Raw genomic sequence first — 16,524 nt, forward strand, 5'->3', positions numbered from 1 at the left:
AAAGTGCCACCGGGAAATGAAGCTCGGTGTCTCAAATGCAAGGCAGTGCTGAAAACTCCAACGGGTACGACAACGACCCTCGCAACGCACCTGAAAAGGCACCCTGATTCGTACAAGACTTTCGAATATGAGCGTCAAGCACGCGGGAGTGCCGTCAAACACAAGAGCGGGAGTAGACCGAATCATCAGCAAGCCTCGGTAGCCGACAGTTTCAAGCCCAAACTGAAACCGACTGCACCCAAAGCGAAACAAATGACGGCGATAATAGCGAACTGCTAGCGGAATGCATCCGTACAGCATCGTAGAAGAAAGGGGTTTCGTTGAAATGATGAAGCTTGCCATGCCCGACTACATTCTGCCGTCACGGACGACCTTCTCGCGGGTTGTCATCCCGGATCTATACGAGTCCAAAAAGAAAGAACTAAGAAAGAGTCTGTGAGACATTTTCAGTAGCGGAGCAGAATGTTACTCCATCACGACGGATGGCTGGTCATCGCGCGCAAACAATAGCTACGTCTCCGTGACTTGCCACGTGATGGACAAAGAATTTGGACAGCCCGTGCACGCTTTGGCTTGTACGGACATGACGGACACCCACACGGCCGAAAACCTGGAACAGTTCATCAAAAGTGCTATCGGGGACTGGGAACTACCAGCACCAGGCACCATGCCGATTTATGTAGTCACGGGCAACGCTAGGATTTTCACCTCAGCGTTTGCACGGTCACCGTGGTCTGGCGTGCAGTGCTTCGGACACACACTCCAGCTGTGCATCAGCAACGCCAAAAGAGAAGTGGCGGGTTTCTCGTAGTTATGTGCGAAAGCTAGAACCATTGTGGCTCGATATAAAAGGAGCTTGCAAAGGCCCGCGGGCGCCTCATGGAAATCCAAAAGAACATGAACCTTGAGCCACTTGAAGTTGTGCAAGACGTTCCAACACGTTGGAACAGTGAACACGCCATGACGAAGAGGCTTGTGAAGCTTCGCGTGCCCGTCAGTGTGGAGTTGTCGAAATGTGACACAGTGGAACCTCTCAGTGCAAGTGAGTGGAGGCTCATGGCTGCAGTAGTGCAGGTCTTGCAGCCTCTCGAGCAAGCCACAACTGAGCTGTCTGGAGACAGCTATTCGACCCTCTCCCAAGTGATTCCCTTATTATAGTGCACCAAGGTTGTTCTCAGTCGACACTCTACCGATGAAGCAGGATCAGTTGCCTCGAGCCTCATACAAAGCATCAGGACACGATTTCCAGATGGGAAGATGTGTCGCCTTCTAGCCTTGTCAACGTTGGTGGACCCCAGGTACAAGGACGGGTGCTACACTGGAGAGGCAGAAAAAAAATGGGCACGCACACTCCTGACGAAGGCCGTCGAGGAGAGCGCATCAGTGGACGAGCCTAGTGATGCAGCCGCCGAAACTAGCGGAGGCATAGGAGACTCGTTGGGAGACACCCTGTGGGATGTCTTCTCCAGTCTTAGTTCTGACACGCACCAAAAGCCAGGCCACGAATTCGCTACCGAGTTTGTTGAGTACCTGAAGACACTCCTCCTTGCGCGCACAGAAGACCCCTTGGCATGGTGGAGGTGCAGGGGAAGACATCTGTTCCCATCCCTGGTCCGTGTTGCCCGTAGGTATCTCTCGATACCAGCAACCCAGACTAGGAGTGAAAGGCTTTTCTCAAGCGCAGGAAGCATCGTGAGCTGCAGAAGGGAGCTTCTCCTCCCTGATCATGTGCAGCAGCTCGTGTTCCTTCATGAAAATCACTGACTTTTCTTGTACTAAGTTTTGATTTGTGCATGAGCTTAAGTTTTTATTTGTGGCTGCATTGCAGTGAAAATAAATGGTCTGTGAAGTGACCACTGCATAACTTTTGCTAATCATTTTTCCTACAACTATTCGAATTATTCGCTTCGAAAATATTCGAAGCAAATTACCATTCGCTTCGAATTCGCTTCGAACTAAAAAAAGCACTGTTCGCACATGCCTAGTCAGTTGGTTCGGTGCCACAAGAATTCTGCAAACACGTAAACAAACAAGGGAACAATCAACACGTCAGGCGATTGAGTCAATAGCATGACCGGTCAACGGATGAAAGCAAGCGCTATGCAGCGGCAGAACGACGACGGCTCGAAAAGATGCTAGAGCAGCCTACGAGGAAAGCGCGGCCAGCCGCGGAGGGGTCCCCCAGCCGGTCCTTTTGTGACGCCGGCTGACGGGTTTCCTCCTCTCTCCCCTTTCCCTCTACTTCGGAGAGGCGTGGCTTCGGCGCTACTTTGAAGGCGCTTTTCCGGTTAATCCGCGCAGAAAATGACCAAACGAATACGATATTCGTGGTGGCTGAGGTCTCATTAACTAGGCTCAAATGTATTTTCTCATGTTTAAAACCGCTTCAGCTTCCCTTTAACGCACGAGAGCTTGTGCCGCCAAGATGAACCCTAGAGCAAAGAGCTCGCGCTTGTAGCCTTCCGTGCGCTACATCCGAAGGTGAAACAGAGTATAGTTCGTGTCCCATTTGAAAAAATAAAGCGAGAAAAAGAGAAGATGGAGCGACGCAAACTACTAGTGTCAATAAACTATCGATAGTAAACCGTCGACAGTACCGTCGATAGGTTTATGGTAGTCGATTATCAATAGTAGTATCGATAGTTTTCCGATAGTCGACTATCGATAGTCCTATCGATAGTGTTTCGATAGTCGACTATCGATAGTTTTAGAGCGCAGCTCTTACCGCTCATTCACACTGGAAGCGGATCCGCGTTCGCAAAGCGGTTGCGAACGCGGTTGTATAAAGATCCAATACAACTGCACGCGCACTTGATGTTATCGTGTGCGCGTGCAATTGCACTGGACCTTCATACAACCGCGTTCGCAACCGCTTTGCGAACGCGGATCCGCTTCCAGTGTGAATAAGCGGTTAGGGGCCCGTTCCCCGCTTGAGCGGCGTCGCCGTCGCCGTCGGCGTAACCAAGGTCATCCCAAGGTCACTTGACCCCCAAGGTCATCCTCCCCAAGGTCACGTGACACCCAAGGTCACGTGACCCCCTCCCCAGGGTCGCGTGACCCTCAAGGTCACGTGACACCCAAAGTCACGTGGCTCCCCAAGTCACGTGACCCCCGGGGTCACGTGACCCCCGATGACGTCATCAGTGACGTCACTGATGACGTCACCGGCATCCGCATCGTCAGCGTCATCATCACTGATGACGTCACCGGCATCCGCATCGTCATCGTCATCATCACTGATGACGTCACCGGCATCCGCATCGTCATTGTCATCATCACTAATGACGTCATCAGTGACGTCACTGATGACTTCACCGGCATCCGCATCGTCAGCGTCATCATCGCTGATGACGTCATCAGTGACGTCACTGATGACGTCACCGGCATCCGCATCGTCATCAATGACGTCACCGGCATCCGCATCGTCATTGTCATCATCACTGATGACGTCATCAGTGACGTCATTGATGACGTCATCGGTATCCGCATCGTCATCGTTACTGATGACGTCATCGGCATCGTCACGTGACCCCCACCCAAGGTCACTTGACCCCCCCAGTACCCTTCCCTCCTCCTCAAGAGCTGCTCTCTAATTCGGCGTTACAGGGAGTTGTAAACGGCTTTCACTTTTTTTTACTATCGATAGTCAGATTTCTGGCGACTATCGATACTATCGATAGTTTTGCACCGTTACTGCGAGGTCAAGGTACTGGCTTATGCAGATGATGTCGCCGTTTTTTGCTCTGACGAGATAGTGTGCGGGAGGCAGTCAGCGTGGCGTCTTCTTTTTGCAAGAAAACGGGCGGTGTTGTCGACTGGGATAAATCTGCTGGTTCCTGACATGACAACTGGGCCAGCACTCAAAATATGTTTCTTAACGTTTGGTGGACAGCCTTGCCACCTAAGTACCTTGGCGTGCCGCTGGAGCATTGTCCAGACAGCACGGAGTGTTCGAAGGAGGAGACTGAAAGGGTTAGAATGAAAACTGAGGGATGGAAGGGCCGAGATTTGTCCATGTTTGCACGTGCCACAATTTGTAGCCTTTTTTATAGCAAAAGTGTTGTATGTTTTACAAGTACTGCCCATGACGCGAATCAACGTGCAGAGGCTCCACCGAGTATTCGCGGTGTTCATCTGGGGCTCAGTGTGGGAAAGATCTGCCCGAACCAATTTGTTTCGTTCTGTTCATAGTGGTAGATTAGGTATGTCCCACTTGTTTATAATGCAAATCGTGTCGCGGTTTATGTTTCTGAGAGATCAGAACCACTATATTTTACGCAGATTTATGCAGGTTCGTTTGCGTAATGTTTACCGAATTTTGTCGTGTCTTCATGTGATGTTATTTGAGCAGGGCCGCGAGGCTACTTGTGGGAAGTTTTGCTTTCTTTCCGTTTATTGAGTGTTCGTTTTTCTTTAGATTATCTAAGTACTGTCCGACAGAAAAAGCTATACGAAGATTTGGTGGATGTTTTAATGCCGGTACCTCTGTACAGAACATTATACAGTGAGGGCCCTGGACTTGGTATGCTGAAGAGGGTTAAGAAAATGCCAGTTCAACCCTCTTTTAAATTCTTTTTTTTTTCAAACTGCATTCAGGTACTTTGCCTGCGAAACCATGGTTGGCGGCAAAGAGAATATACCTACCATGGTCGGTAAATTTTTTACTCTCTAAAAAACATAAACGATAGAACATGTGTTTATTGAGTGCTGGGACGCGGTTTTCCACTGGGGCATACTCCAGCGCACTATAAAGAAAACCCTCCCTATAAACCCGCGCGGCATTCGATTTCTGTCAGTCGAAAATGAAGGTGGAGTGCCATTTGACATATTTATGGTTGGTTCTAAGCTTACATAGCATCTGGAAGACGAGAATGGGCGTCCGCCATGCGGAAGCGAATGTTCGTCCTGTCCGAGAACATTTTTTTGAAGTGTCGCGTACATTTGCGAGGTGTACCGCCAACGGCCTGAGCCTCCCGACTTGATGTCGCTTTTGGATGAGTGTGCTTCCTTGAAAGAATTTTAATGTACTCGCGTCAGCCAAGCTGGGGCTGATGTGTTTTTAGCCTCCTTTTTGTAACTATGTTGAAAAACGCCCAACAGGCAATAAAGAAAAGAAAAGGAAAGCGTGCGTGGCCGAGTGGTTACCGCGCTTGACTCTCGTGCGGAAGCACAGGGTTCGATTCCTGGGAGCGACGCGTATTGCATTTATTCTTTCAATTTGGATTTCTGGAAAATGCGAGAACCCTGTTGCTTGTTCGAGGTCCGAAAGTTTTACGCACCGAACCTTCTACCCCGATTGTTCCAGAAGCCCACGCGTGTACATAACCCCTCCGCCTGGCGAGCCGCAGTCAGTCTCGTCCCAGCGTACAATCCTGCTCTTACGCCGCCATCGACGCCCGCGACGCTCTACTGTTATCTTCTGTTTCCTTTTCGTTTTGGGCACAAGTTCGTCCCATTAAACGTTTCTGTTTACTGAGCTATTCCTTGCTTCGTCACCTAGTCATTCGTGACTTTTTGGTGGAGGTGCGGGGAACCGTATGTCGGTGCAGCGCACCCCTCCGAATTCCCGCAGTTGAAGTTCGAACCCAAGCACCTGAGGACCCAACTAAGACCAGACCGATACCCGATCAGGTCGCCGCAACCAAAGCCTACTCGCGGAATCCGGACCCCTGCCACTTAAGACCAAGCAGTCAACGAGGCCGTCGATAGACAACCAGTCGCAGAAGGCTCCGGCCGCCGCCGCCGTCGTATACCTGCTCGTTGCACCCCGGACTCTGACGCCTTTCCACGGGAAGATCCACGAGGACGTTGAGGATTGGCTGCAACATAACGAACGAGTGGCCCGCCATAACCGATGGACACCAGAGCAGTGCCTTCAGAATGTCTACCTCGCTCTGGAAGGCACGGCACGCACCTGGTTGGAGATCCACAAAGTGTCGATTTCGTCATGAGAAGACTTACAGCCCGAGCTTCGACGCACCTTTGCCAGCCAGCAGCGACGTCAGCGGGCCGAAGAACTTCTCCATGCAAGACACCAAGGGCCAAACGAGAGGGCCACAAGCTTTGTCGAAGACGTTTTCTGCCTCCTGAACCGCGCCGATCCAAACGCTCCCGAAGAGAAAAAGCTGCGAGTCCTGATGCGCGGAGTAAAAAAAAAAAAAAAAAAATCTTCTTTGGAGGCTTTGTGCGGAGCCCGCCTACCACCGCCCAAGGCTACATTACTGACGCCCCAAACATCGAATGTGCCCTTTAAGCACGGGTCTTTCACGACGAGAGACTTCCCGGCTTCACTGCCGTCTCTCCCTAGAGCTGCAACACTGCGGACATCTGCGAGATCATCCGGGACGTTGTCCGGGAAAAAATAAAGAAGTTCCTGCCTGCTGCCCACCAGCTTGCTTCGGTGTCAATACTCGAAGTTGTCCGCGAGGAAGTTTAACGGGCATTCCAACCTGACAACCTGAGGCTCCTGCCAGCGTAGCAGTACCGGAGGAGCCTTCTCTGACCTACGCCGCGGTAGCTCGGAGGCCGGCTCCAGCTGCGCGGGTGTATTCGACGTTATCTCGACGTGACCTACCAGAGCCGCAGACTTTCCGACATCGTAAAGGGCAATTCCATCTCGTCCGCACTAAACAACTGGAGCCTAGGAAGACGGATGTCTGGCGCATGCACGATCAAAAACCGCTGCGTTATCATTGCGGCGAGGTCGATCACGTCTACCGGAGGTGCCCGTACCGATAAATGGGCCTGCGAGGTTTTGCGCTTAGCGACCCTCGACCTTGCCTTGGGGAGCGACCAAGGGACTTCAAGGAGTACCTCCGACGACCCTTGTCCTCGGTGCTGACTCCACCCCGTGGTGTCAGCAAGTCCGGCCGGAAGCACAATGACGCCGACTGCCTGTCAAGGGCCCCAGTCGAGGCCGGTCCTGCCTGCATCGAAAACGACGACGATGAGTGTTTCCTCGGCGCTCTGGATCCCAGCGACATGGCAGCCCTCCAACGAGACGACCCTGAACTGTGAGCGCTCATCGAATACCTAGAGGGACAAGCGAGTGCGGTTCCCCGTGCTTTCTTACGAATTATGCCTGCCTTCTCCCCGCGGCAAGGGGTGCTGTACAAAGAGAACTTCGTCAACAACAACACAGCAAGGCTGTTGGTTATTCCTTCCAGTGTTCGAGAAGAAATCTTCCAAGGATGCCATGACGACCCAACGGCTGGACACATTGGCTACAGCAAGACGCTCGCCAGGCTTCGAAAAAAGTACTACTGGCCGAGGCTACGGAAGACCGTTCACCTCGACACTCGATCATGCCACGAGTGTCAGCGACGCAGGGGTTAACCGATGAAGCCGTCAGGACTTCTGCATCCGATTTCTCCCCTGTCCACGCCGTTCCAGCAGATCGGAATGAATTTACTTGACCTTTTCCCGCCATCAACGTTAGGAAGCCGCTGGATAATCGTCGCCACAGTTTAGGGAGTTGCAGTAGACCGTGTTTCCCCTTCCGCTAGTCCTCCGCTACGAAGAAACCGCCACCGTGCCTGCGCGCCGATGGCCTTGGCTGCAAAGTTCCGGGTAGCGGAGGGGCTTAGCGGAGCGGGAAACACGGTCTACTAAAACTCACTATTATCTCACACGGTACGCCGAGACGAAAGCCCTTCCATCTGGTACGGATGTTGAAGTCGCCAAGTTTTTCATCGAGTCCACTGTCCTCCGTGTCGGAGGACAATGGACTCAATGAAAAACTTGGCGACTTCAACAGCCGTACCTGATGGAAGGGCTTTCGTCTCGGCGTACCGTGTGAGACAATAGCGAGTTTTAGTAGCCCCCAAAGTACTCATTACAGACCATGGATCTTCGTTCATGGCCCAGCTGACGCAAGAGGTCCTTCGTCTCAGTGGCACCGGCTACCGTCGAACCACTGCATACCATCCGCAGACAAATTGACTAACAGAACGGCTAAACAAAACTATCGGCGACATGACCTCCATGTACGTCGATGTAGAGCACAAGACTTGGGACGAGGTGTTACCCTACGTCACGTTTGATTGAAACACGGCGGTGCAAGATACCGGGAGTAACACCGTTTCAGCTGGTGTATGGCAGAAAGCTGGTGTATGGCAGGAGAATGCTCGACGCGATGCTAACCCACGAACCACCTCACGACGGGGTCCCCGACGCCCAGGTGGTTGCTCAACGGGCCGAGGAAGTTCGCCAGCTCGCCCAACTGCGGATTTAAGATCAACAACGTGTCGGCACTACCCAGTTCAACCTTCGCCGGATCGACGTTCGCTCCAATCCCGGAAACCGTGTGTGGGTTTAGACCCCGATTCGACGACGCGGCCTAAGCGAGAAATTCCTGAAGCGCTACTTCGGACACTACAAAGTGCCTCGTCGACTCGGGCATCAGAACTACGAGGTGATGCCCGACGGAACACGGACTTCATCACTCCGCCTTCCACAACCGGAAGCCGTCCACATTGTGCGCCTGAAGCCGTACTACGCGCAAGGAAATGTATGCTTACGTTAAACTAAAAAGTATTCTTGCATAACAAATAAGGTACAGGCCTAGCACAAAACCAGTTAGTAAAAATACGGTAAGCTGACAGCAATAACCGGTGATGTAGCCTTCATATGCTTACTTAAAATTTACGATTGAAAACAAGCTCCCAGTATTAGATTTACTTGACGAGCATATCATTCTGCTCCTGAATACAAACAATCATAAAACTATCATGAGTTGCCATGTGCTATGGCAGCACATAATTATATTGTATTATAATGAAACATATGAATAGCTGTTCTTCTAGTAAGAATGTATTACTTTCAATGCCTTATCTTAAGCTTGATTCAATCTGTGCTTCTATACTTCGTTTCAGCTTATGTCCAGAACTAGCATGCGATACGAGCTAATGGGACCAATCGAGCGGCGCCAAAAGAGCAAGTCACTAGCTTTTTTACAGCTAAGCTGTTTATGGCAAGGGTTACGTGGATTTTTCATGTGCGTCAACAAAAACCCGCAGCGCCCTCTCTTTGTCGCCGTTCCATGCGATTGTGTCCCTAGTTTCAATCCGCTCTCCCGGGATGGCGATCCGCAGTAATCTCCCTACATACTCCCTAAGGGGGGGGGGGGGGGGGGGGGAGGGTGTACAGACCCTTGCTTTTCTGAAGGCATCCCCTTAATTCGCAACGACTCCTCTATTCTAAATGCCCCCCCTAACCCCCCTCCCCGCAAAAAAAAGAAAAGAAAAAAAATTTAGACTCCCTTTTCTAATTTGAATTCCTGGGGAAACCCCTGGCGGTCCCGTCGCTCGTGTCTGCTTTCAGCCGCGCGGCGATCCCGTCGCGCGTTTCCAGTTTTTTCCGGCTCCTCGGGGCGGCGATAGTCGTCCACGCGAATGTATGAAAAAAATCCAGAAAACAAGTTGCCGTTCTTCATTTTCGATTTCCCTTCACTTCTCCCGTCGTAATGGGGAGGGCGCGTATAGTCCGGACTCCCGAAGAGGAACGCGCCTACGAAGAGAAAAGGCGGGAACGGCAACGAGAATCTCAGAGGTGGCGGCGGGCGGCAAACACCAGCGATGGAGATCATGCATAAATGTGTTTCTACCTTTGTTAAAAAATTTGTCACGTTTGTGCCATGTGCTAAACAGCTTCGATGGTCATCTACCTTTACAGAGCGGAATGGCTCAGGGTTTTTCTTTTTCTGTTTATGATTAATTTAGTGATGATAGAACAACTAGAGAAACATGCCGAACACCATGATGGTCCCGCTTGTACGCTGAGTGATTAGTTTTCTCAACTCACTGCTTCGGTTGCATGCTGACAGAAAGGGAAACTGAAGGGGTTCTGTATTTGAGAAGAAAAAAAAACACTTAAATCGTCTTTGTTTGGCCTCCAAGGATTACAAATATCAAAATTATATTTCGGATGAATGCGCGAAGCAGCCACAACAGCACTTGCTTTTAAAATAGGGCTGAAGCCCCTCCTTCCCGTCGCGTTCGGTGCGAGGAGGAAATCATGACGTATTATGCAGAGACCTGAACCTTTCCTCGCTTTCCGCAATCCTTACCCGAGCAGTGAAAAGCTCGGAAGGCATTCTCTCACAAGAGGCACGCGCGGGGCAACTGACACCACCTCTGGGTATGGCGTTACACCCAGCGGTTGGTTTTTCGGATTTTTTTTTTTTTTGCGTCTATTGGCACGTTGTGGTCAAATGCTTGTGATTTTTAAATTCACGGGACAAAATTACGCTAGAATTTACCTATAACTCTTTTTCGTTTTCAAGAACCTGTTGTTCAGTTTAGTCAGCTGTTCAGTTTAGTGTGAAGCGAACTCTATTCAACGCCAATTTAAAGAATTTAGCGAGCATTTTTCGACGATCGCATGCTTTTCGTTTTAAAACGTGACGCCCATTCATCCAGCTTTTGTTAGGAGTGTGCTTAAGCCCTGTCTCAGCCCTAAAGTAGTTTACTGCAACAGTCGTTGATAAGTTAGTTGGATCTTTGAAAGAGGCGTTCCTGCTTTATTTGTAAACGTACGTTGTACCTTCTACTAAAGGGAACAAGAATCTTCATGCACTCACGTCAAATAACGAGCAAGCTCTCAGGATCCAAATGAGCCAGACAAGTGAAGGGAAGGACATTACTGTGAACTATGATGAATTTGAAGTCGGTTCCAAAGAGGAGGGCTACGCAATGTACTCCTACGACTACACGGGTCCTCACGGTACGTATCGGAGCATTCGCCATACCTTTCACTCTGCCTGGCGTGCTGCGTCACTCGGTGATTGCTGGAAGTTATTGAGCTACTGCTTACAGGGGTTTGAAGAGAAATTCCTTAAATCTGAGGCTTCCATCAGCGGGTTATAAGCCTCCTCCCTCCCCCTGCCCATTTTTTTTTTTGTAGGATCGATGGTTTGATCCTTAGTCACTTTAGTGTCAGCCAACCTTACTAGATCAAAGTAGAATTTAGTAGAACGTTGGAGGGAACCGTGTATGTCAGGACAAAAAGTCGCAACATTCGGAAGTGGACAGGCCACGATAAAGTCATCACGCTTCTTAACCCTTTAAGTTCCGAGTTTTCTTCACCGTGTGCCGAACGCTAAGTTTGACCCCAGTAACACTGAATGAGCTCTCGAGTTGTCCAGGGGCTAGCCATCTTTGTTCCTTTGTTTTTAGTCGAGATGTACTTATACAGCTACTCACTGTCTTTTAGAGTCAATGCAGATTGTTGGGCTAGTTGGTACTATGAATTTGACTTTATAAGTCATGATCATCATGACGTCAAAGTCTTTTAGAGCGCAGCTCTTAGGCGCCCATTTCCGGCTTGAGCGGCGTCGGCGTCGCCGTCGCCGTCGCCGTCACCGTCGGCGTAACTGCGCAATGCATGATGCGTAAATTTCCCCGCTAAATTTAGCAAAGAAATTTTCCCGCTAAAATTAGCAGAAAAATTTTCTTGCTAATTTTAGTGGAACAAGTTTCCCCGCTAAATCTAGCCGGAAAAATTCCCCGCCAAATTTAACGAAAAATTTTCCGTTAAATTTAGCGGAAAAAATTCCCCGCTAAATCTAGGGAAAGAATTTCCCCGGTAAATTTAGCGGAAAATTTTCTCCGCTAAATCTAGCGGAGAATGTTCCCCGCTAAACTTAGCGGGAAAATTTTCCCGCTAAATCTAGCGGCAAATTTCTCCGCTAAATTTAGCGGGGAATTTATTGTCGGTAAATTTAGCGGATAATTTTCTCCTAAATGGGGGCGAGCAGGAGAGGAGGAGGAGCATGTATCCCCTTCCCCGTACCTTCCCCTCCTCCTCCTCAAGAGCTGCGCTCTAATTCGGCGTTACAGGGAGTTGTAAACGACTTTCATTTTTTAAAGACTTTCCATCATTCGTCTACAGAAGAGTGATCGTCGAATGAAAGTTATAAAAATTATCCTTCTCTCTATCAATGTGATCGAGAATGACAACGTCGTCTGCCTTGTTATATTCTGCCACTATAAATATTTGAGTTAAGTTATTAGTTGGTAACTATATAAAACGACTCCTGGACCTATGCGCGGTCAGAAACGACATCGAGAACATCAGAAATGACATCGAGAGAAATGCACCAAGTGCTACGATTCCACAAAAGACGCAGACGAACACAAGGCCACGATCCCCGGCCGATCCCCCACCCTCTTCCCTCACACGACACTTGCCACAACGAAACCCTCAGTGGAGGGCCCTGCTGCTCAGCTCTGGCTGCGTTATCCAACTCGCTGCGGTCACAAGAGCTGAGCAAGTCGCCGCCCGGCCGAGACCGTCCGGCCACTCTGCAGGGAAAGCACTATGTCGGCCGTAAAAGAAGGAACCCAACGTTCTGGATCTTATTAGGCTTTTATAAAGTTTATTCTCTCTCTCCCTTGGAAGGAAACATTTTGACCTCGGGAGTCTTCATAATATTGTTTGCACCGAGAGTCCAGTTCGTTTAATCAGTGTGCTCTTCCCTGCGCGTTGGGCGAGCAAGCTTACGACTTGCGACTTGCAAACCACCAAGCCATGAAAAAAAAAAGATTGGAATTTTTTACGTCATCGAAAGCCTCTTTCAGTGACGTGAAAAAAGTATTTTGCGGTAAAACTTGTCCTTAGAAAAAATATTTTCGGTCAGAAACGATTTTTTATGGTTGGTGTTTTGTGTTCCCGCTTTTTTTCCCGTGAATGAAAACGAAATCTAACCTATTACAACGATTTCCTTACGTAAATAAGTAGAGAAATTACTTGCGATTACTTCGTAAAATGTGTCGTTATTCCCTCTCAAAATTACTGATAAATATAAGGGTTTACAAAGAAATCCGTTACTTGTAACGGATTACGTACAAGTCTGCTGAGAAGTGCTTTTACTGAACTTAGCCCTCTGTGGCAGATTCCCGCGATCGCGGATTTGGAGCATGGTTTCCGCGCCCATACTGCGTTGCTAAGGTAGCTTATCGGGCCTTGAATATGTAAAGGCTGCAGAAGCATACAAAAATAACTTCCCTGCTTCGTCACAGAGGACGCGTTTCTTGGGTAAGGCGGACAACACTGGCTCTCTTTGCTTTGGTAGGGTCTTTTCAAGCCCCTTTTTTGCGGGCAGAGAAATAATTTCTATGGCGGGCACATCACCGGGGTTCAGTGAAAACACGGCTTCGCAGTGTGTCGTGCGTAACACTGTGGCGCCAAGGCGTCGTGCGACATTACGGTGCCACGGGACACCATGGTGTCACATGGCGTCACGATATCACGTTATTGTGTTACCTGGAGCGTCACATGGCGGGATGTCACTTTGTCATCTATTGGTGCCAGCTAATATAACGTGAATACGTCACCATTTCATGTCATGGTGTCAACTAAAGTCACATGACGCCATAATGTTACTTGACATCTGCATGCCACGTCATGTCTCCTGACGTGACGTCACCACTTAACGTTACGTGACCAAGTCAAGTCAGGTCATGTGACACTATAAAGACATTATCTCACGTGACGACACCCTGTCACGTGACGTGCGTCCCGGAACATCGTGATATTATTGTGACGTGACGTCATGGTGTAACGTGACATGGCATCATGGCCAGAGAGTTGAGACATGCACTCTTGCACGAACCGTCAGCGTGTGGACTTTATTTATTATATTTTATATTTTGTTTACTCTTGTGGTGAAATTAAACATGTATTGTGTTACGAAACACCCTCTATATATCAGGGTGTTATCAGTTTAGCGACTCGCTCTAAAATACACTGGACATATCAGCGCCTCTATGTAATAAGCTCATCCTCTTTCCGAAGGTTCATCTTTGCTGGTGAATTTCGCTTACTGTTTTTTCACGACGCTGTTACGTTCATGCAATAAAATTAGAACAACATTTACACTTTCCTCGGTGAGATCCAACCGCGGTGTAAGATATCTAACACAATGGCACCAACGCAAACGACCAAAGTAAGTGAGAATTGTGCTGGTGGCGCCATTATTCAATAACCATAGCGAGCACTCATGTCGAAACTAGATAACGCCACCGTTTGCTCTTTGCACTGGTCTGGAGATGAAGTCTCAAGATCAGCTCCATGCCCGAGCGCGCAACTGAAAATGTGAAAGGCGTTAATGTAACGCCTTAAATTTTCACACGGTGAAATTCGTGGAGGTGCCTATTTTTTCTTATGTAGACGAGCCGCTGGGTTCACAACATCCCATACATTCTGCCTTTTCTAACAAAAGATAAAAATGTGATTTAATGTTAAAGAACTAGTGTTGCTTTCCACTTAATTTATCTGACTATTTAGCTCGTACACAGACATGCGTGTAGAGTTGGATAGTAGAAGCAACAACCCAATTCAGGACATATGAACGGGCACTCTATAAGGAGTTGGGATTTTAAAAATAACATTTTTTCACTCCACTGATGCAGCAAGAAGTTTTGATACATGTTCGTTCATTAGAACATATCAGTTTATATTTGCGTGTTGTGAGAGCATTGAGGACGATATTTGGGACCGCTCAAGAAGGAACAATATTATCTTTCACGGTATTGAAGATTCCGCCCCTGAATCTTGGGAACTGTCAAAAGTAAAATTATCAGATACGTTATCTACTTCACTTAGTCTGCAAGTTTCTAATGAATACGTTGAACGTGCTCACAGGTTTGGGTCGTACGCTTTCCGAGGTTGCAGACCCAGTGATTGTCAAGTTCTCATCCTTCAAAACAAAACAAACAATTCTACAATCACGACCTAAGCCTAAAGCCTGCGGCATAACGGCTACTGAAGATTTTTCTCCGGCTACGCGCCTAGCAAGACAGAAACTTTTTGAGTTTGGAAAATTACAAAAGAGAGTCTTCTAACTGCGTTACAATAAGCTTTGCGTGAACAATAAATGTGTCATGTATGAAAATGCGAACGACAGGGTGTATGGAGTTGGAAATGACAGAAGGCCGGTCAAGACCAATACAAATACAAGAAGCCCTGGAGGCGATAATAATCAACCTTCCTCATCCTTCCAAAATAATGTGACACCAAATTTAACTGCACGCGCAGCATCTGCCCGATCTGCCTTGCCCTAACATTGTGCGAGGGGTAGTGGTTCTTCTTTCGCGCCCGAAATATTTAATGTTCTGTTTACGAATATCCGAAGTGTCATGCGAAATCGCGACGATCTCCGCTCTGCCATTGACTCCACCGTGGCTGATGTTGTAGTTTTGACAGAAACGTGGCTCTCTAGCAAAATTCATAATAACGAAATTCTAACTACTAACAAACACTTCAAAATTTATCCCACTGATAGGGAAGCTCGCCAAGGCGGAGGTGTCCTGATCGCAGTCACCGATCATATATAGATTCCCTTTATTTGAATGTTGCGAGTGGCCTCGAAACAGTTTTTGTTTGCCTTTCCGTGAATCATAATAAAATATATCTTGGGTGCCGGTTACCGCCCTCTCTCAAGTGACAATAGTTTTCTGAACAAACTTCATGACGTAATCAGTACAGTGACTTTGCGAACTCCCACACCAAACTTAATCTTTTTGGATGATTTTAACTATCCAAATATTGTGTGGTCATCAGAAACACCATACGAAAGCCCGTTCTTTTGCGTGAGAGTGACAGATTCATCAAATTATGTTCGGAGTACAATTTCTCTCAGCTAGTGTCTCACCCCACCAGAGTGTCGTCATCCTGTGCCTCAGTGTTAGATCTTGTATTGTCAACTTTCGCCGACCTTGTTTCCCCTATTACCTACCTACCTGGTTTTAGTGACCACTTATTGCTGCATTTGACCTTAAATATTACCACAAGTCATTCCCCCAAAATAGGTAAACAGATTCATAAATACGGAAAAGCTAATTTTACGGCTATAAATAGTTTATTGTGTGAATTTCTTGGTTCCTTTGTGGAAAATTTCTTTGAACGCTCGGTACAGGAAAATTGGTGTCTGTTTCGAAAAGAGTTAACTATCTAATAAGCACATATATTCCTGCTCGCACATTATCATCGAAAAGTAATTCCCCTTGATACAACACCAGACTTAAACAACTTTACAATAAAAAGAAACGCCTCTTTCGTGTAGCCAAACTTTCAAAACAAGACAGTCACTTTAACGCAGGCCTATCATTGCGCCGAGCAAGAATATAAACGTGCAGTATTAGAAGTAAAACGCAATTTTTTTACTGACACGTTGCCCACAATTTCATTTACAAATGTTCGCCACTTTTGGAACTTGATCAAACCTAATGATAACCAGTGATCTGAAGCTGACAAACGCAGATGGGGAACGAGTAGGTCAAGATGAGTGTGCATCATTGCTAAACGATATATTTGTACAATTTTTTTCTTCCATCGATGTTTCTGTGTACCCCAACTTGAATGGCCCCGACTTTTCGCCAATTAATCTAATATTAATATCATACGATGGTAGGTGCAATAATTAACAATCTAAAGCTCTCTTCTTCATCCGGTATTGATAATATTAACTCTAAATTCTGAAAGAACACGTAGTCGTATTCATCAGCTATACTATCAATAATTTTT

General features: G+C 47.9%; 1 pseudogene; it reads left to right on the top strand.

The window, feature by feature from the left end:
• The first annotated feature begins 960 nt into the window (after positions 1–960).
• Positions 961–15,062, top strand: LOC121835868 (annotated as a pseudogene).
• Positions 15,063–16,524: the final 1,462 nt, after the last annotated feature.

Source organism: Ixodes scapularis, unplaced genomic scaffold (genome assembly GCF_016920785.2).
Source record: "Ixodes scapularis isolate PalLabHiFi unplaced genomic scaffold, ASM1692078v2 PGA_scaffold1__304_contigs__length_218370807, whole genome shotgun sequence".
NCBI classification, from domain to species: Eukaryota; Metazoa; Arthropoda; class Arachnida; order Ixodida; family Ixodidae; genus Ixodes; species Ixodes scapularis.